This window comes from Mobula birostris, chromosome 7, assembly GCF_030028105.1.
Source record: "Mobula birostris isolate sMobBir1 chromosome 7, sMobBir1.hap1, whole genome shotgun sequence".
NCBI classification, from domain to species: Eukaryota; Metazoa; Chordata; class Chondrichthyes; order Myliobatiformes; family Myliobatidae; genus Mobula; species Mobula birostris.
Genome location: NC_092376.1, coordinates 18003119 through 18025403, shown reverse-complemented (window position 1 = coordinate 18025403; position 22285 = coordinate 18003119). Strand labels below are relative to the sequence as shown.

At 42.6% G+C, this 22285-nt stretch overlaps 1 protein-coding gene across 1 annotated transcript in view; it reads right to left on the bottom strand.

The window, feature by feature from the left end:
• LOC140200035 (interleukin-13 receptor subunit alpha-2-like) overlaps positions 1-22285 on the bottom strand; it is a 100613-nt gene that overhangs the window by 54119 nt on the left and 24209 nt on the right. The window contains exon 2 of the mRNA XM_072262686.1: positions 13511-13639. The gene's annotated coding sequence lies outside the window, so the exon portion shown is untranslated. The remainder of the gene's footprint in view (positions 1-13510; positions 13640-22285) is intronic.

Here is a 22285-nt window from a genome sequence, read left to right as displayed (position 1 = left end):
CAGGACAACATATTGCAGAACAACACAAGCAACAACAACTACACAACTGCCACAAAACAAAAACAAAAATAGCAAAACAAGCCCCTTTTGTTTGCTGACAAATAATAAAGATTGTAGGCCAAGAAATTCTGAAAATATCTTGCTCAGCAAAAGGCACCAAACACAGAATCAAACAAGTTTGATTTTCTTGTTGTCATTTGCACTTTCTTTTTCGCTTGTGGGGGGTTGCTGCTTTCCTTTGAACAGGTTCCATGGCTCTTTTTGTTTCATGGCTGTCTGGAGAAGACAAATCTCAGAGTTGTATACTGCGTACTTACATTGATAATAAATGTACCTTGAACCTTGAACCTTCTATTCTCCATAGAATTTCGAGTATGTATTTTTATAAGTTCCATTTTATTGCAAATGCCCGATGTGTGCAGTAATTTTCCTTTGGAAAATCTAGATTCAGTTGAGGGGGTGTGATTGAGAGGTTCTCTGTTAGAATCTTAATCAAATATTAAACTGAATCTTTACCTAATCCTATGGATGGATTTAACAGTTCCTGCAGAAGAGCAGAAGCATTAAATCATGTACACTAGTCAATACTTCGATAGTCAATCCAAAACAGATTACATGGCCATTGTTCATTGGAGTTTTCTATATCCAAAATTAGAAAATGTGGGGATTAAAAGTGACAAGATAATGATAGAAACATAATGAGGTGAATATGCAGAAAAACAGGGAAAATATGAGCAGCAAATGGAAAAAAGAAACACTAAATAATGTCTTTTTGGCTCCTTAGTTAAAAGGTCTTTAGAAAAATAATTCAACAAGTCCAACTCTACACCCTCAATTCTGCAACCTGTTTCCTTTCAGACACATTTCCTGCTCTCCTTTGAACAATACAACTTAATTTACCCCAAGCAGTGCATTTCCGGCGCTTGCATTTGCAGAGTGAAAGGGGCTTTCCTCATATCACTTCTGCTTTTGTTTCCTAGCTCTTAGCCCTTTTGTCATAAACTGTGTCTGTGATTCCACCAGATCTCTCTAAAAGCTTCTCTATCCTTGGCAGAATGGTCGCAGCTCCTCTAGTCTTTTGGCAGAACTCAGTTCCCCTGTTCTTGCAATAATTTTAGGGGTATCTTCTACATCCTCTCTGAGTCTTTATATCTTTCCAAAAGTGTGTTTCCAGAGCTTCAGGCAAGAGCATGCATTGGAACGGTTTAGAAGTTCATGCTAAATGTTGACAAATGGGACTGACTTAGATAGACAGCTTAGTTGTCACAGAATCAGTTGGTCTGAAGGGCTCGTTTCTGTATTGTATGACTCGATGACGCTGTGCCTAAGAAGAAGGGTATTGTTATGACTTTCAATGATAGTGTATCATTTCTAGATACTGAATCTCCTCACTCATAACAAAATCTGCTATATGTCATTAGAAAATTTCTAGACATGCATGGGTGGTTACAATTCATATTGTGCTCCTTTTCAGATGCAGGTTTCAAATGGTTCAAGGCTGAGATGTAGGAGCAGAATTAGGCCATTTTGCTTATTGAATCTGCTCCATCATGGCTTATCATCATGGCTGACCCTACACCCCAGTCTCCTGCCTTCTCCCCATATCCCTCCATGTCCTGACTAATCAAGAATCTATCTTAAAGATACCCAAAGACTCGGCCTCTACTGCTGCCCGTGGCAATGAATTCCACAGATTCACCACCCTCTGCCTAAAGAAATTCCTCCTCATCCCCGTTCTAAATACAGTAGTAAGGATGTGGGCTACAAATCACAATGGAACATAGAAAATGCATTCCAATAGGGCAGTGTTACTACAGTCGTGGGGGACTTCAATGTGCAGGTAGATTGGGAAATTCAGTTTGGTGCTGGATTACAGGAAGGGAAATTTCCTGAGGGCTTATAAAATGGCTTTTTAGAGCAGCTTGTAGTTGAGCCCACAGACGATGAGCTATTCTTGAACAACAGGAACTCTGCAGATGCTGGAAATTCAAGCAACACACATGAAAGTTGCTGGTGAACGCAGCAGGCCAGGCAGCATCTGTAGGAAGAGGTGCAGTCGACGTTTCAGGCCCAGACCCTTCGTCAGGACTAACTGAAGGAAGAGTGAGTACGGGATTTGAAAGTTGGAGGGGGAGGGGGAGATCCAAAATGATAGGAGAAGACAGGAGGGGGAGGGATGGAGCCAAGAGCTGGACAGGTGATTGGCAAAAGGGATACCAGAGGATCATGGGACAGGAGGTCCGGGAAGAAAGACAAGGGGGGGAGGGGACCCAGAGGATGGGCAAGGGGTATATTCAAAGGAACAGAGGGAGAAAAAGGAGAGTGAGAGAAAGAATGTGTGTATAAAAATAAGTAACAGATGGGGTACGAGGGGGAGGTGGGGCCTAGCAGAAGTTAGAGAAGTCGATGTTCATGCCATCAGGTTGGAGGCTACCCAGACAGAATATAAGGTGTTGTTCCTCCAACCTGAGTGTGGCTTCATCTTTACAGTAGAGGAGGTCGTGGATAGACATGTCAGAATGGGAATGGGATGTGGAATTAAAATGTGTGCCACTGGGAGATCCTGCTTTCTCTGGTGGACAGAGCGTAGGTGTTCAGCAAAGCGGTCTCTCAGTCTGTGTCGGGTCTCGCCAATATATAAAAGGCCACATCGGGAGCACCGGACGCAGTATATCACCCCAGCCGACTCACAGGTGAAGTGTTGCCTCACCTGGAAGGACTGTTTGGGGCCCTGAATGGTGGTAGGGGAGGAAGTGTAAGGGCATGTGTAGCACTTGTTCTGCTTACACAGATAAGTGCCAGGAGGGAGATCAGTGGGGAGGGACGGGGGGGACGAATGGACAAGGGAGTCGCGTAGGGAGCGATCTCTGTGGAATGCAGAGAGAGGGGGGGAGGGAAAGATGTGCTTAGTGGTGGGATCCCGTTGGAGGTGGCGGAAGTTACGGAGAATAATATGTTGGACCCGGAGGCTGGTGGGGTGGTAGGTGAGGACCAGGGTAACCCTATTCCTAGTGGGGTGGTGGAAGGATGGAGTGAGAGCAGATGTATGTGAAATGGGGGAGATGTGTTTAAGAGCAGAGTTGATAGTGGAGGAAGGGAAGCCCCTTTCTTTAAAAAAGGAAGATATCTCCCTCGTCCTAGAATGAAAAGCCTCATCCTGAGAGCAGATGCGGCAGAGACGGAGGAATTACGAGAAGGGGATGGCGTTTTTGCAAGAGACAGGGTGAGAAGAGGAATAGTCCAGGTAGCTGTGAGAGTCAGTAGGCTTATAGTAGACATCAGTGGATAAGCTGTCTCCAGAGACAGAGACAGAAAGATCTAGAAAGGGGAGGGAGGTGTCGGAAATGGACCAGGTAAACTTGAGGGCAGGGTGAAAGTTGGAGACAAAGTTAATAAAGTCAACGAGCTCTGCATGTGTGCAGGAAGCAGCACCAATGCAGTTGTCGATGTAGTGAAGGAAAAGTGGGGGACAGATACCAGAATAGGCACGGAACATAGATTGTTCCACAAAGCCAACAAAAAGGCAGGCATAGCTAGGACCCATACGGGTGCCCATAGCTACACCTTTAGTTTGGAGGAAGTGGGATGAGCCAAAGGAGAAATTATTAAGAGTAAGGACTAATTCCGCTAGTCGGAGCAGAGTGGTGGTAAAGGGGAACTGATTAGGTCCGAATCCAAAAAGAAGCGTAGAGCTTTGAGACCTTCCTGATGGGGGATGGAAGTATATAGGGACTGGATATCCATGGTGAAAATAAAGCGGTGGGGGCCAGGGAACTTAAAATTATCGAAAAGTTTAAGAGCGTGAGAAGTGTCACGAACATAGGTAGGAAGGGATTGAACAAGGGGGGATAAAACCGTGTCGAGGTATGCAGAAACAAGTTCGGTGGGGCAGGAGCAAGCTGAGACAATAGGTCGGCCGGGACAGGCAGGTTTGTGGATCTTGGGTAGGAGGTAGAAACGGGAAGTGCAAGGTGTGGGAACTTATTCTTCATTGGGTGTTGTGTAAGGAACCAGAATTGATTAGAGAGCTTAAGGTAAAAGAACCCTTAGGGGAGAGTGTTAACAATATGATCGAATTCACTCTGAAATTTGAGAAGGAGAAGCTAAAGTCAGTTATATCAGTATTACAGTGGAGTAAAGGGAATTACAGAGGCATGAGAGAGAAGCTGGCAGGGATGATGGAACAGCAACAATTGTTAGAATTTATGGAAGCCATTTAGATGGCTTGGGATATACATACACATCTCAAAGAGGAAGAAGTATTCTAAAGGAAAGATGACACAATGTTGGCTAACAAGAGAAGCCAAAGAGAGGGCATATAATAGAGCAAAAATTAGTAGGAAGTTGGAGGATTGGGAAGCTTTTAAAAATCAACAGAAGACAACTAAGAAGTCATTAAGATAAAGATGGAATACAAAAGTAAGCTAGCCGATAATATTAAAGAGAATAACGAGAGTTTCTTCAGGTACATAAAGTGTAAGACAGAGGTGAGAATGGATATTGGGCAGCTGGAAAACAATGCTGGAGAGGTAGTAATGAGGGACTACAAAATAGCAGATGAACTGAATAAGTATATTGCATCAGTCTTCATTGTGGAAGACACTAGCAAAATGGTGGAAGTTCCAAATATCAGGGGGCATGAAATGTGTGCAGTTACAATAACTAAAGAGAAAGTTCTTGAGAAACTGAAAAGTCATAAGGTAGAAAATGTCACCTGCATTAGATGAGTAGACTCCAAAGTTCTGAAAGAGGTGGCTGAAGAGATTGTGGAGGTATTAATAATGATCTTTCAAGAATCACTATATTCCGGAATAGTTCCAGAAGACTGGATATTTGCAAATGTCAGTCCATTCTTCAAGAAGAGAGAGAGAGGCAGAAAATGGAAATTATAGGCCAGTTAGTCTGTTCTCGGAGGTGTGAAGATGTTGGGGTCGATTATTAAGGATGAGGTCTCAGGGTATTTGGAGGCACATAATAAAATAGGCCGCAGTCAACATGGTTTCTTAAGGAAAATTCTTGCCTGACAAATCTGTTGGAATGCTTTGAAGGAATAACAAGCAGGATGGACAAAGGAGAATCAGTTGATGTTGTGTACTTGGATTTTCAGGAGGCCTTTGACAAGTTGCCACACATGAGGCTGCTTAACAAGTTATGAACTCATGGTATTACAAGAAGGATTCTAGCTTGGATAAAGCAGTGTCTGATTGGCAAGAGGCAAAGAGTGGGAATAAAGGGAGCATTTTTTAGTTGGCTGCTGGTGACTGGTGGTGTTCCACATGGGTCTGTGTTGGAACAGATTCTTTTTATGTTATATGTCAATGATTTGGATGATGGAATTGATGGCTTTGTTGCAAAGTTTGCAGACAATATGAAGACAGGTGGAGGGTCAGGTTGCTTTGAGGAAGTAGAGAGGCTACAGAAGGACTTCGAAAGATTAGGAGAATGAGCAAAGAAATGGTAGATAGGATACAGTGTCGGGAAGTGTATGGTCATGCACTTTGGTAGAAGAAATGAAAGGGTTGACCATTTTCTAAATGGAAAGAAAATACAAAAAGCCGGTGGAAAGGGACTTGGGAGTGCTTTTGAGGATTCCCTAATCTATGGTGGGGAAGTCAAATGCAATATTAGCATTCATTCCAGGAGAACTAGAATACAAAAGCAACAATGTAATTTTGAAACCTTATCAGGCACTTAGAGTATTGTGAGCAGGTTTGTGCCCTTATCTTAGAAAGGATGTGCTGAAACTGGAGAGAGTTATTTTTTTTTAAAAACCTATCATCTTTTCTGCGAAAGACAAATAAATCCACAAACCAGGCCATGCACCCTTCTCACCACTCCCATCGGGCAGAAGGTACAGAAGTCGTATGTTCCACATCACTAGGTTTCTGAACAGACATTACCCTACAACCATCAGGCACCTGAATCAGCATGGATAATGTCAGTCACAACTATTCTTGAACTGATCCTACAACCTACAGATTAACTTTCAAAGACTCTTTACAACTCATGCTTTCAATATTAGTTTTATTTGCACAGTTTATCGTCTTTTGGACACTGGCTGTCTGTCAGTCTTTGCAGATTTTCATAAACGCTATTGTATTTCTTATCTTCTCATAAATGCTTGCAAGGAACTAAATATCAAGGTAGTATATGGTAACATATCTGTATGTACTTTGATAATAAATTTACTTTGACCTTTGAACTGTGAAGTATTAAGCAGTTCCCTGTTCATGGTTTGCTTCCGCAGAGCTTGGGATTGTTAACACACTCTTCCTTTCCACCTGTCCTGCTGTGTGTTGAGGGTTCTTTAACCAGCGATGGAAGATACTTTTCTTTCACCTTCTCTTCCTCACCATCCAAGCTTCCAAAGACTACTTTGAGGTAAGGCAAAGGTTCATCACAAACCTGACCTAATGTATGTAGTGCTTATGATGTAGGCTCCTTTATATTGGTAAAACCAAATACATATAAACTAGGTGACCATTTTGCAGAGCACCTCTACTCTGTCCATAACCACAATCTTGGGGTTCTGGTTTCATGTTATTTTAGCTCTTCTTCCCACTTGCACACCAACCTGTCTGTTCCTGGCCTTTTTCATTCCTACAGAGAGGCCAAACACAAAGTAGAAGGATATTTCATGTTTTCCTTGGGTAGCTGACACCCCAACACGATGAATAATGAATATTCCAATTCCAGGTGCTCTTCTCTGACATCTCACCTGTCTACTTAGATCAGTTTCTCTAACCTCCAATAATTTCTCTTCCTTCTGTCTTTTTATATTCCTCATTTTGGCTCCTGCCTTACTCTTCTCTTCTTACTAGCCTATCACCCTCCTTTCTTCCCTTTCTCCCATGGTCCACTTTCCTTTCCTGTCAGCTTCCTCCTACTTCAGCCTTTTACCTCTTTCACATATCGCCTGCCAGTTTACTTCGTCCCCACTATCTCATCTACCTTCCCCCTCGTTGTCTCACCTATTACGCGCCAGCTTGTACTCCTTCCCCTCCCCCGCCACCACCAGCTTCTTATCCTGGTTTCTTCCCCCTTTCCCCCCACTCCTTTCTGGTCATGATGAAGGTCTTGGTCCATAATGTTGACCACTCTCTACAGACACTGACTTACTTGAGTATTTTGTGTGCATTTCTCTAGATTTCTTCTCCCTTTGCTCTTCCGTCCCATCTTCTACCCTCACCCAGATCCATTTACCCATCATCTCCTCCCCATCCGGTTCCACCTAACATGTACCAGTTTCTACCCGACCATCTATATTTATGACAACATTCTCTGTTCCCCATGTCATGGGTCTCAATATAAAACTTTGGCTTACACCTCTTGCTACAATATGCTGCTTGACCTGCTGAGTTTTTCCAGTGATCTGTTTTTTTGTTCTAATGACTGTGTTGATCATTTCCTGTTTCTAGAGTATTTTTAACTATTTCTGTGGTAGAGCTGTAAGACAAATGACTTCTGAGTAAAGAAACTACTTTGTGCTCAGAAATGGGGCAAGTAAACAGTAAGAAGCAATGCAGCAAGGAAGAAACCTTTGTATCTGTGTGCAAAGATGTGGTACCTTCATTGCTAACCTGAACTCCAGTGGTGTAATGGGCAGAAAGTAAATACTATACATTTCATGAATGGCCAATGCTTACTCTGAAAGAGTTTTCACTGACTGCTTATAGTGACTTCAGCTGATGGAAGATTTCAATTAAATGGGTACAGCATCCGACATTACCAATAGAAAATACTTGACCTCAATGGGAATTTACCTTGTGAAATGTTGAATATTCTAAAGATAGAAATAGATAGATACTTCATTGATCCCAAAGGAAATTACAGTGATACCATAGCACAGGTGTGACAATAATTGACACTGTAACACAGAAAAAGGCCCTTCAGTCCAAACTAGTCCATGACCATTGAAGCAGTTGCCTGTATTTGGCCCATATCCCTCTAAAACCCTTCCTAACCATGTACCTGTGTTTGTCATTACACCTGCCTCAACCACTTCCTCCAACAGCACATTCCACCTATGCGTCACCCTCTGTGTGAAGAAGTTCAGGCTCAAAGTTCAAAGTAAATTTATTTTCAAAGTACATATATGTCACCATATACAACCCTGAGATTCATTTTCTTGCTGATATACTCAATAAATCCATAATAAAATATGGCACCAACTTTGGCGTTCAACCAGCATGGAGAAGAAAATACAATATGAAAATATGAAAAGAAAGAAATAATGGTAAATAAATAAGCAACAAATACTGAGAACATGAGATGAAGAATCCTTGAAAGAGAGTCCATAGGTTGTGGGAACAGATCACTGATCGGGCGAGGGAAGTTATCCCTTTTAATTCAACAGCCTGATGGTTGTGGGCTAATAACTGTTCCTGACATGGTGGTGTAAGTCTTGAGGCTCCTGTACCTTCTTCCTGATGGCAGAAGTGAGAAGAGAACATGATCTGGGTAGTGGGGTCCCTGATGCTGGATGCTGATATTCTGCTCAATGGTGGGGAAGGCTTTACCCATGATGGATTGGTCATCTTTATGACTTTTTGTAGGATTTTGCACCTTGGTCACCTTGGTCATCTCTGGAGCTGAAGTACGGAGGTGTTTCCAAAGAGTGGACAGGCTCAAGGCTGCGGGACCGGACAGCATCCCAGGGCGGGTATTCAGAGTGTGTGCAGTACAACTGGCAAGTGTGTTTACAGACATTTTTAACCTCTTCCTCTCCCAGTGCAGAGTGCCCTCCTGTTTCAAAACATCCACCATTGTTCCTGTACCTAAAAAGACCAAGGTAACATGTCTAAATGACTGGCATCCTGTCGCACTCATTGCCACAATAAGCAAATGCTTTGAGAGGCTGGTCAAGGACTACATCTGCAGCTTGCTACCACCCACACTGGACCCCCTACAAATCGCCTTCTGACACAACCAATTGACAGATGACGCAATAATCACAGCTCTACACATCTGGAGAAGATGAGTAATTATGTGAGAATGCTGTTCTTGGACGACAATTCAGCACTTAACACCATAATTCCCTCCAGGCTCGACAAGAAGCTCAGAGACCACAGCCTTCATCCTGCCTTGCGTAGCTGGATCCTGGACTTCCTGTCAGATCGCTGGCAGGTGTTAAGAGTGGACTCCCTCATCTCTGCCCCTGTGACCCTCAACACAGATGCCCCTCAGGGCTGTGTACTAAGCCCCCTCCTTTACTCTCTGTATACCCATGACTGTGTCGCCACCCACAGCTCCAATCTGCTAATTAAATTTGCTGACGATACTACATTCATTGGCCTAATCTCAAATAATAACGAGGCAGTCTACAGAGAAGAAGTCATCACCCTGACACAGTGGTGTCAAGAAAACAATCTCTCCCTCAATGTTGCAAAAACAAAGGAGCTGGTTGTGGACTACAGGAGGAATGGAGACAGACTAACCCCTATTGACAACAATGGATCTGTGGTTGAGAGGGTGAACAGCTTTAAGTTCCTCAGGATATGCATCACTGCGGGTCTCACGTGGTCTGCGTGATGAAAAAAGCACAATAGTGCCTCTTTCACCTCAGGCGGTTGAAGAAGTTTGGTATGGGCCCCCAAATTGTAAGAACTTTCTACCATAGCATAATTGAGAGCATCCTGACTGGCTGCATCACTGCCTGGTATGGGAACTGTACTTCCCTCAATCACAGGACTCTGCAGAGAGTGGTGCGGACAGCCCAGCACATCTGTAGATGTCAACTTCCCACTATTCAGGACATTTACAAAGACAGGTATGTATAAATGGCCTGAAAGATCATTAGGGACCCAAGTCACCCCAATCAGAAACTGTTCCAGCTGCTACCATCTGGGAAATGGTACCGCAGCATAAAAGCCAGGACCAACAAGCTCCGGGACAGCTTCTTCCACCAGGCCATCAGACTGATTAATTCATGCTGATACAACTGAATTTCTATGTTATATTGACTATCCTGTTATACACACTTTTTATTATAAATTACTATAAATTGCACATCGCACATTTAGACAGACGTAACGTAAAGATTTTGATTCCTCGTGTATATGAAAGATGTAAGTAATAAAGTCAATTCAATTCAATTTTCTGTTCAAGGGCATTGGTGTTTCCATACCAGCCTGTAATGCAGCCAGTTAATGTACTCTCCACTACACATCTATCGAAGTTTGCCAATGTTTTAGATATCATGCTGAATCTCCGCAAACTCCTACGAAAATAGAGGTGTTGCTGTGTTCTCTTCATAATTGCAATTACGTGCTGGGCCATGGACAAGTCCTTGAAAATAACCGTACTATGGAATTTAAAGTTGCGGACCCTCTTCGCTTCGGATCTTCCAACGAGGACTGGCTCATGGACCTCTGGTTTTCTCCTCCTCAGGTCAATAATCAGCTCCTTGCTCTTGCTGACTTTGAGTAAGCAGTTATTGTTATGGCACCACTCAGCTAGACTTTCAATCTCCTTCCTCTATGTGATACAAGTTGCCCCACAAGTTCCTTTAAATCTTTTCTAATTCACCTTAAAACAATGCCTTCCACTTTTCGATTCCCTTTTCCTGGGGTATAAAGATCTTGAACACTCACCCTGCTGTGCCTCTCATGGTGTAGATATCTAATTCTATCTGCATGTCATGCATGTAAAAGTCCACAGGGAAAACTAACGATGTTGGACTAACTGTGAAAATCGCTTAGCAGCCACAGGAGTGGGAAGGTCTAGTGAAGGAGCGAAGACCATGGTTGAAGTTTAGAGCGGTTTCTTGTTGTTTCTGACAGTTTGTGGAACGGCCCTAGAACATATTCCGCAGAAAGCACCAGTTGTAGTAGATTTCTTACCATCTTTCTTATCTTCACAAGTGGTTGCTGTGAAAACTGTGTGTGAATTCTCAGTATTGACTTCTGGGGTATCTACTAACTTGATATTGATGGGGTAGTTTGGTATGTTTCAGAAAGCAAAGAAGCCACTAAGTATTTATAAAAAATAATTTCACACCTACAGTGAGGAGTGATCACCAAATATCTCCAAACAATGAACTTAGAAATGCACTGTATATGTCAGTTGCCTTCTCTAGACATAAAGTCATAGAAGGTCCTGCCTAGAGATAGGAGCTTCAGCCCATCAAGTCTTCTCTGACCATATTATTACACTAAGTTAGAGTCTTATTGTCATTGCTGAGGACAACAAGATTGCAGGGCCAACCAGCATACTGGCAATTCAATTACTAAAAACACAATAAATAAATTTAAAAATAATGTCTGAGTTTAGAATGACATCCAAGTTAAAACCGAATTCCAAAATTCAAAGAAACGGCAGCTATCCCATTCATGTGTTACACATGTCCATGCAATAAAATACAATACTTAAATCTAAAACTGCATCAAGAATTATACCCATGTATTGCAGTTAGAGATTTCCCATTGTGCCTATGAACCATGGGTGGGTGGGGAGGGGGCATTGTTCAGTTGTATGACAGCACTGAGGAAAAAGCTGTTTTTCACTCTGGAAATGCACACAGAGATGTTTCTGTATCTCCTGCCAATGGTAGTAGATTGAACAGGTGATTACTGGGGTGGGACGAGCCCATCACGATCTAATGAACCCATGTAGACATTTATAGTTGTCGATGACTTCCATATCTGGTAGTTGTGTCCCAATGACATTTTATACAGTCCTGATCACTCGTTGAAGTGTTTTTTGGTCAGTCTTAAGGATCATACTCCCCAAACAGTTGACTGTTAAACAACACAGTCTGGGACTCACTCCTTCAATTTGCAACTGGATTCTGAACTTTCTTACCAATTGTACCCAAGTACACAACAACCTCCATCGAAGTTGCTGGTGAACACAGCAGGCCAGGCAGCATCTCTAGGAAGAGGTACAGTCGACGTTTCAGGCCGAGACCCTTCCAGCACCTGCAGAATTCCTGTTGTTTGCCGGCCTGAAACGTCGACTGTACCCCTTCCCAGAGATGCTGCCTGGCCTGCTGTGTTCACCAGCAACTTTGATGTGTGTTGCTTGAACTTCCAGCATTGCAGAATTCCTGTTGTTTGCACAACAACCTCCCTGACCCTTAACACCAGTGCACTGAAGGGATGAAAACTGAGCCCACTCATTTACACTCTTTTCACCCATGACTCTGCCTCTGTCTCTGTCACCAGCTCCATAATCAAACTTGCAGATGACACCACAGTGACTGGATTAATTACAAATAACATCAAGACAGCATACAGAGGGGAGGTGCAGAAACTGTCTGAATGGTGCGGCAACCATAATTTTTCACTCAACTTCAAAAAGAATGAAGAAATGATTATTGACTTCAGGAAATCAAGAAGCTATGAACAGGCTCCAGTACTCAAATGGTTAAACAGTGGAAAGGGTCTCCAGCTTTAAGTTCTTGGGAGTGAACATCACAGGGGAGCTCGCTTGGACCACCAACACCTCCTTGAGAGTAGGGAAGGCTCAGGAGTTTAAACAGAGCAAATCTGCCCCAAAAGCTGCTGGTAAACGTTCACAGATATGTAACTGAGAGCACACTGCCTGCTGCATGACAGTATGATATACCAATGCTACCCTAACTCATCATGGTCTCTCCACATTCCCATCAACAACCCTGTAAAAAACTGCTACTCACCTACATACTAGTGGCCCATCAACCCATAAGTTGCTGGGATGTGGAGGGAAACGAGTGCCCAGAGGAAACTCGTGCGGTCGATGTGAGAGCATGCAAGCTCCGCATAGACAGCAGCAAGGACTGAACCCTGCGTGTCTGATCAGCGAGGGAGCCACCATGTACTGATGATCTTTAGTGATTAAGTTAGCAGTCAGAGTGTTGGACCACTGATTTAAGAGAGTTAGATTTCCTGATGAAGGGTCTTGACCCAAAACATTGACTGTTCAGTACCCCCCATAGACGCAGCCTGACCAACTAAAGTCCCCAGCATTTCGTATGCATTGCATTAGACAACCACGAGTGTGATCACTCAAGTCGAGTACGATCTTCTCCTAAAGGGCTGTCTCTGGATTCTCTTAATGGAGAACACCTGTGCAGGACTTTGTTTAACCTGGACAGCCACCACACGACCCTTGACAGATCAGGTATCAGGGTCCAGTGGTATGGAATACAAGTTGACCGGGGGGCCCTTCACTGTTGTAGCCTTCCTCCTCATTCAATGCTTTTGTGAAGAGTCATCACCTTCCACCACCTCCAGTGGTGGGGTTTTGGTTGGGTTGCTCTTTGTGTAGAACTCCCCACTGACCTTAACTGTTATCAGGAGCTAAGCACTAGATGGTTAAACTCCACAGAGCATTGTTCTTGAAATCTCAGGAACTCACAAGTTTCTCTGCTCTGACAAGGTGATGATCCTCAGAGAAACTGAGACAACTAGAAGAATGTTGGACCTTTTATTCAGAGATATTTATGGAAAATGGCTTGCAACAGAAGATAGAGCATAAAACCACTGTTCTACAACAAGCCATATACTTACTGGCCTGCGTAATCACTTACATGGTTCACTGAAGTCCTTCAGGAACAAAATCTGTTGTACTCTTCTGGTCTGATTAAATGTGATCCTGGTTAACCTGAGCCACTTCTCCTGTCCCAATGCAATCAGGAATTGCCAGCGATGCCTGCATCCTGTAAAAACAGACAAAAGATTGCATGATATGGCCAAGCTAGTATTATTATTCATGTAACTGGTCCTTTCCTTGATGCTTATTTAGTCCTGTCCTACACTTCCCACCGGTCCCTGAGGAAGGAAATACTCCAATATGTGCTGCAGCCTTTACAACTTTACGTAAATGCAAGCTGCTTCATGGTCTGTGAGAAAGTGCGGTCACTTACGGGGATAGTGTGGTGCAGCAAGATCCTGCAAACACGAAGAGGATCTATCCTGGGCCCAACACATTGATGTAATCACAAAAATATGCATGCCAGTGGCTATAATTCATTAAGAGTTAGAGGAGATTTGGTATAAATTTCAATACATGTATCATGGAGAGCATTCTGACTAGTTGCATCATTGCCTGGTGTGGAGACTCCAATGCACAGGATGGAAAGAGGCTGTCGACTCAGCCAGTTCCTCAAGATGGCAATTTGCATATTAAGGACCCTCACCAACCTAGACATACCCTCTTCTCATTAACACCTTCAGGCAGGAGTTACAGGAACTTGGAGGTGCAGACTCAATTATTTTTGGAACAACTTGTTCCCCTCTGTTATCAGGTTCCTGAACGGGCTATGACCTCAAGAACAGTACCTCACTGTTATGCTCTCTTTTTGCACTAATTATTTTTACATGTAAATACAATGGATTCCTATTAACTGGGACCCATATATTTTGGCCCAATTAGCCAAAGTTTCATGGAAATAGTTAAAAAGATATGAAAAAGACTAACTACTGTTTAACTGAATAAAGTAGGACACTAGCAAAACTGCTACATTACTCTAAAACCTAACAGCTTATCGAGGGAGGAATTCATTCACTAAACACTGCTGTGTTCTTTTGATTGACTAAATGAACAAAATCAGGACAGACCCCTAGTGCAAAAAGTGGACTGCCTTCAAACAGTGCTTTCAACAATTGCATCCTCCAAATCTTCAGACTAACTGTAACATTCAAGATGCTTGTCAATATCTTCAAATTGTTCCTAGTTCTTAACTTTGTTGAAGTAATGAAATCATTTCATTTCCACCCCCGACTGTTTCTGGCATCTCCAAGCCTGAATGCTTGAAACCGCAGTGAGCGAAACAGCTCTGAATTGTCTTACTGTTTATTACTCACCAGTAATCAGTGACAAAAATCAATGTGCTTTTTGAACATAGACACCGACAACTGACGCTATATAATTTAGATTATGAAAACACATATTCTTATTGCAACTTAAAGTAATTTTTAATGTATTGCACTGTACTGCTGCCACAAAACAACACATTCCACAACACGTCAGTGATATTAAACCTGATTCTGATTTGACTGTGACTCTAAGCAATGATAATTGGATGATCTGATGTGACTTGACACTGGGGTGGCCTGAACTCCTGAAATATCTCATCTGCTCTTCTTTCAAATACTGAGGTGGGATCTATTCCATCCTCCTGAGAGAAAAAGTTGATTAGCTGTTCACCACCTCAACTGAAGAATAGAACCTCCAACCCACAAGAGAACAAATTTCACTATTTAAGTCAGTGGCAAAAAAAAACCCAATTCTGAAAAAAAAGCTCTGTAGAATTTAATGAATAAAAGAGCTTTATGTCTGAGTAATGAAGAGTTGTACAATATGACCCCAGGCCTCAGATCAAGTCATGCGAATGGAGCTAAAAAAAAACAGAAGCCAACAGTACAAATGGATGACCAATAGCAGAATTGTCCAATTCTGATCATGACTCAGATAACTAACTTTCAGCTGGTGACATTAAGATCAAGATCCTGTTCTTTGATACTGCGTTGTCTCTAGAATGTAAGAGTAAAGATGCAGTGCTGAGGCTTTATAAGGCATTGGTCAGACCACACTTGGAGATGGGGCCCGTTACCTAAGAAAAGATGTGCTACCATTGGAGTTTTACGAGAATGATCGCAGGAATGAAAGGGTTAGTATAGAGGATGATGTTTTGGACTGGAGGCTCATGGAGCGGTAGTTAACGACATGAGGACCTCTATCACTATTAAGGTGGCAGGAAGATGGGGCGAATGTCGATGCTTGAAAAAATGGAGGAGATATGTCGCAATGGTGGAGGGGTAGGTAGTGTCGAGGAAACAGGTAAGATGCAGAAGGACTCAGGCAGATTAGGAGAATGGGCAAGAAAGTGGCAAATGAAATACAATGTTAGAAAGTGCATGTTCATGCACTTTTGTAGTAGAAATAAATGTGCGGATAATTTTCTAAACAGGGAGAAAATCCAAAAATCTGAGATGCAAAGAGACTTGGGAGTCCTTGTGCAGAACACCCTAAAAGTTAACTTGTAGGTAGATTCGGTGGTGAGGAAGGCAAATGCAATGTTAGTATTCATTTTAAGAGGTCTGGAATACAAGAGCGAGGATGTGATGCTGAGGCTTTATAAAGAACTGGTGAGGCCTCACATTGAGTATTGTGAACAGTTTTAGACTCCTTATCTAAGAAAGGATGTGTTGGCATTGGAGAGGGTTTAGAGGAGGTTCATGAGAATGATCCCAGGAATGAAAGGGTTGGCACAGAGTATGAGGAGTGTTTGGTGGCTCTGGGACTGTAATGGCTAGAGTTCAGAAGAATGAGGGGCGATCCCACTGAAACCTCTCAAGTATTGAAAGTCCTAGACAGAGTGGATGTAGAGAGGATGTTTTCTTTATTGGAGAGAGTCTACGATCAGAGGGCACAAGTTCAGAATAGAAGGATATCCCTTTAGATCAGAGATGAGGAGGAATTTCTTTAACCAGAGGGTGGTGAATCTATAGAATTCATTGCCAGTGATGACTGTGGAAGCCAAATTATTGCTTGTATTTAAAGCAGAGGTAGATAAGTTCTTGATTAGTAAGAGCGTCAAAGGTTACAGGGAGGTGACAGGAGAATAGGGTTGAGATGGATAATAGGGGTGCAGACTCAATGGGCTAAATAGCCTAATTCTGCTCCTATGCCTTATGGTCTTGTAGTTGTTGGAAAAAAATAGTGTTAAGAATTTAGAAAACCCACAAGATTGACAGTGAAGCTGTTAAGGGCAAATAATGTGTGGCTCTTCAGTGCCATGTGAACTGTACTTTTGTTAGTAATCCAACTGTGTGCTAACACAGTCATTGCAAATTTGGCTTTGAAATTCCCAGTTTATATTGTTTCACACCTTTGAAATGGCATTGGATATCAAAAGAGAACCTTCCTTTTAAGAACCTTTTGCAGCAGGCAGAAGCATTCAGCCTAAAATTTGCCTCGTTCGCTGCTACACCTGCACTGTATTTGATTTGTACGAGCCTCTGATACTATCCCTCTATTGTCTCTCTATCTCAATAATGTTATCCAGAACAGAGGTGAAACTAGTAGCAGCATTGCCTCCCGGCACCACAGTGCTTCAATCCTGACCTCAAGTACTGTCTGGGTGGAGTCTGCACACCCTCCCTTTGAGCATGTGGTTCCACCCCAATCCCACCCCGGTTGCTCTAATTTCCTCCCACATCACAGCGACATGCAAGTAAGTAAGTTAGTTGGCCAACGCAAATTTCCCCTAATAACAGGAGCACCATTGCCAGCGTCCTGGCAGGTTGCATTTCCACCCGGTCTGGGTGCAGCCAAGCATTGGACCAGAAGCTCCTACAACGGACTGTGAGAACAGCTGAGAGGATCATAGGGGTCTCCCTGCCATCCACTGGGGACATTTATCAGGCGTGCTGTAAACGCAGGGCCTTTAGTATTATCAAGGAACCCACCCATCTATCCAGCATCCTCTTTGACTTCCTACCATCAGGCAGGAGACTCTGATGCGTAAAACAAGAATGGTCAGGATGGACAACTGTTTCTTTCCCAGACCATTAGGCTTCTGAATGCCCTGCTGCTTTGCATTCAAAGTGCCTCTGGTTAATAAGTTCTGTACCTTACAGTATTTAATAATAATGCACTTTAGTTTGTTATTTATCTGTGATTCATCTGAACATTTCATCATTACCTTCATAAGTTATTACATGCGATGTGTGTTATGTGCAATACTACGCTTTACGCCCTGGTTTGGAGAAACGACATGTTTCTATGTACACTATATGGTTATATATATTATATACATGTATGTAATACATACATTTTCCAACCATTTACTGCCATTTACTTTGTACTCTGCCTTGGAGTTTGTCATTCCAAAGTGTACCACCTCACACTTCTCCAGGTTGAACTCCATCTGCCACTTCTCAGCCCACTTCTGCATCCTATCAATGTCTCTCTGCAATCTTTGACAATCCTCTACACTATCCACAACACCACCAACCTTTGTGTCGTCTGCAAACTTGCCAACCCACTCTTCTACCCCCACATCCAGGTCGTTAATAAAAATCAGGAAAAGCAGAGGTCCCAGAACTGATCCTCGTGGGATTATGATCAGAGATTAAGGGAGCTAGGGCTTTACTCTTCGGAGAGAAGGAGGATGAGAGGAGACATGATAGAGCTGTACAAGATATAAAGAGGAATAGATAGAGTGGATAGCTAGCACCTCTTCCCCAGGGCACCACTGCTCAATACAAGGGGACATGGCTTTAAGGTAAGGGGTGGGAAGTTCTAGGGGGATATTATAGGAAGGTTTTTTACTCAGAGAGTGGTTGGTGCGTGGAATGCACTGCCTGAGTCAGTGGTGGAGGCAGATACACTAGTGAAGTTTAAGAGACTACTAGACAGGTATATGGAGGAATTTAAGGTGGGGGGTTATATGGGAGGCAGGGTTTGAGGGTCGGCACAACATTGTGGGCCGAAGGGCCTGTGATGTGCTGTACTATTCTATGTTCTATGTAATGAAATGATAATAAACTTCACTTGACTTGATATGTAATGAATGGTGAAATCTGTGTGGAATTTATAGGAATGTGGAGAATTAAAAGCAAATTTGAATAACTGGTCCCACCACTGCCTGTAAGATGTATATATGTTCTTCCTGTGACCACGTGGTTTTCCTCCAGGTGCTCCTGTTTCCTCCCATAGTCCAAAGATGTTCCGGTTGGTAGGTTAATTAGTTGCTGTAAGTTTTCCTGTGATTAGGCTAGGATTAAATCTGGAGATTGCTGTGCAGCGCAGCTTGAAAGGCCGGAAAGGCCTATTCCACGCTGTATCTCAATAAATATAAACATTCCAACTGGTTGCATCACTGTCTGGTATGGAGAGGCCACCGCACAGGATCGTAAAAAGCTGCAGAGAGTTGCAAACTTGGCCAGCTCCATTTTGGCCACTAGCCTCCCCAGCATCCAGGACATTTCGTACCTCAAAAAGGTAGCATCTATCGTTAAGGACCCTCCTGCCCTATTCTCATTGCTACCATCAAGGAGGAGGTACAGGAGTCTGAAGGCACACACTCAACATTTTAGGAACAGTTTCTTTCCCTCTGCCACCAGATTTTGAACGGACAATCCAACAACCTATGAACACGACCTCACTACTTTTACTCTCTTTCTGTGCGACTTATTTCAAGTATATGAAATTTATGGTTTGTAATTTATATTTATTTCATGTATTGCACTGTACTGCTACAGCAAAACAACAAATTTGATTACTAATGTCAGTGATATTAAATCTGATTCTGAATAACGTGGTGTTTGATGGTCAGTACAGACTCAACTGTCTAAAAGCCTGATTCCATGCCATATAATTCTAAGACTCGATGAGATTCAAGAAACCAGATGCACACCAGAGAGATTAACTTTAAAATGGCCCAACAAACACTTAGTTCAGGGTAATTAGGAATAGTGCTGCCATTGCCAGTGATATCGTATTCTGCGACTAAATAAAGGGAGCATGCAACTGAATTCCTTCCAATTTTGGGGTCTCACACATCCCAATTTTTACCCTTGTTAGTCAATGCCTAACTCTTTCGGCTTCTTTGGCCCTGCCTGCTCGTTTAAGACACTACTTAAATCTCATACACTTTGTCCAGGCTCCTCTTTGGGTGGCCCAGTATCAAATTTTTATCTGGTAACAATTTTGTGAAGCTCTTTGTCAAGGTAGCTGAGCAGGTCATGGCCAAAACTGGATGAATTCAAATTTTTTTTACTAAACTATCCTTGATTATTTGAAACATCTCAGTTAAATTATCCAAAACTGTTTAAAAGGTAAAGTTTAATTACAAATAGCACCAAGTTGCCTTCAGAGAGATTGGTATCTTCATTAGCCACATATAACCATATAACAAGTACAGCACAGGAACAGGCCATCTCGGCCCTTCTAGTCTGTGCCGAACTCTTACTCTCACCTAGTCCCACCGACCTGCACTCAGCCCATAACTCTCCATTCCTTTCCTGTCCATATATCTATCCAATTTAACTTTAAACGACAACATCGAACCTGCCTCAACCACTTCTGCTGGAAGCTCGTTCCACACAGATACCACTCTCTGAGTAAAGAAGTTCCCCCTCATGTTACCCCTGAACTTTTGTCCTTTAACTCTCAACTCATGTCCTCTTGTTTGAATGTGAGGGACTGGAAGACTGGAGGGTAAGCGTGGATTTAAGGGCAGCGTTATGCATGTGGGGAGAAAGAACTACAATGAGAAAAGTAAGATTAAATGTTTTAATGACTCATATTAGTCATGATACATGCCAGGAAACTTGCAGTGCGGGAACAATGCAGTCGTACTGCCCAGACAAAAAACATGCACATTCGAAAGCCCACACTGAAAGAGAGGGGGCTTCCGCATGTAGGACAACCCATTGATCACCTTGCTATCAAACAGCTGCACACACACTTGTCACATTCTTGCAATGAATCAGTTACAGTACATACCAGTGGTTGGAAAATTGTTGGAACCGGCTGTTTAATGGCAACGACTAACCAGGAAAAGTCAGCATGACTTTGTTCATGGGAAATATATTAAAAATTTGAAGAGTTGCCAAATTCTGGTTTACTTGACGTTAGCAGGGCCTTTGATAAAATCCCACATGAAGGGTTAGTCCAGAAGGTTAGAACACAGGTGATCCAAAGTGAGCTAGTCAATTGGCTTGGTAGGAAAAGGCAAAGAGTGGTAAAGGAGGGTTTTTTGGGTGGCAGAGTGGAGATATGTCTCTCCCAAAGGCACTTCTCCTTCCGTCCGCTAGCCTGCAGGTTGCCCTTAGGCAAGGTGTAGTGCCTGCTTAACCCCCTGATCTGCGTCACATAAAGCCATGGGAGCAGGTGGGGGATGGTCATATGAGCAGCTGGTGCACATCACAAGTGCTGGTTATGTGACCTGTGGAAATACATCTGCAACCCTAAGTCTTTATGAATATATAAGTTTTGTAAAATTTAATGTGACAAAATGGAACCTGTGTGATCCCAGGGTGCTTTGCTGGTTTGTTTGGATGGGAGGCTTACAAGAAGTCTGTGTGTGTTTGATAGTGAGGAGTGTGTTTACGATAAGGAATGTTTTGATATCACAGAAAAACAGGACACAGCTTGTGCCATGGGTGGGGAAGAAGCCATTAAAGACAATGGCCTGATTAAACACACATGCCATAGATGCAGATAAGGAAAGAATTGCATAATGGGGTGGATAACCTCGAAGGCGTGAAATTGATTAATTACTAGACTTTGTAAATGTAGAAAAATAGTTTATTTTGGGTTGTAAGATTGAAACTCACAACCAACTTAATGAATGGCGCTAGACCTTTTCTTACAAGTAATAAACATACTTATAATTTGACCCACTCTAAATTTGTTGTAGTTTGCTACTGTATATTAGAAGACCTAGCTGAATGGTGAACGACATACTAGTGATGCCAGCAGACAATCTCTGAAGAGTATTGATAATGGCTGAGGTCATGTGTCTTGTAAAGACACTGCCCAGAAGAAAGCAATGGCAAAGTACTTCTGGAGAAAAATCTGCCAAAAACAATCATGGTTGCGGGACCATGATTGCCTGGGATAGGACATGGTACATGATGCTGTTGATGATAATGATATAGAAAGGCATGATGGTTGTCATATTCTCAGTGGGTTGAAGGTCCTACTTCTTTGCTTAACAATTCTATGCTTTAACAACTTCTGGTGCATCTAATCAAAACTGTTTAGTTTAATAGCTGTTTCCAGAAGTATCACTATGTGTCCATTTCCGATATTGTGACCACCATGTAAAATACTGATGAGACAAAATATGAGGTATTTATTGAAGTTTAATAATTCAAACTGTTCTTTGGGGAGTTTGTCTCATAACTGCAGAGTGCTTGCATTAGCACCTGACTAAATTTAAGAATTTGATATTGATAAAGATCAATGCTTCTTTATCACTATTTTGCCATGCATATAAGATAGCAAAATCACAAAACTGTCACAAAGTGGAAGGAGGCTTGACCAGCCCATTCCAAACTTCTGGAAAACCAACATAATTGATCTCATTTTTCATCTGTTTCCAGCAATTTCCCCCTCAAAGATTTATTCAATCCTTTGTGAAGTGACAATTGAACTTACTTCCACTAATCGAATAAGCTGTGAAGACCAGATCAAGATTCACTATGAAAATTCTTTTTCTTGGTCCTGTCTGTGAGCCTTGCCCAGTCATAATAAATCTCTCCAATCACAAGATGTACACGAGAGGCGGCCAGTCTTAGTTCCTTGCTGGACCCTTTACATCCAGCCTGAGCTTGACCGACCCTTCGTT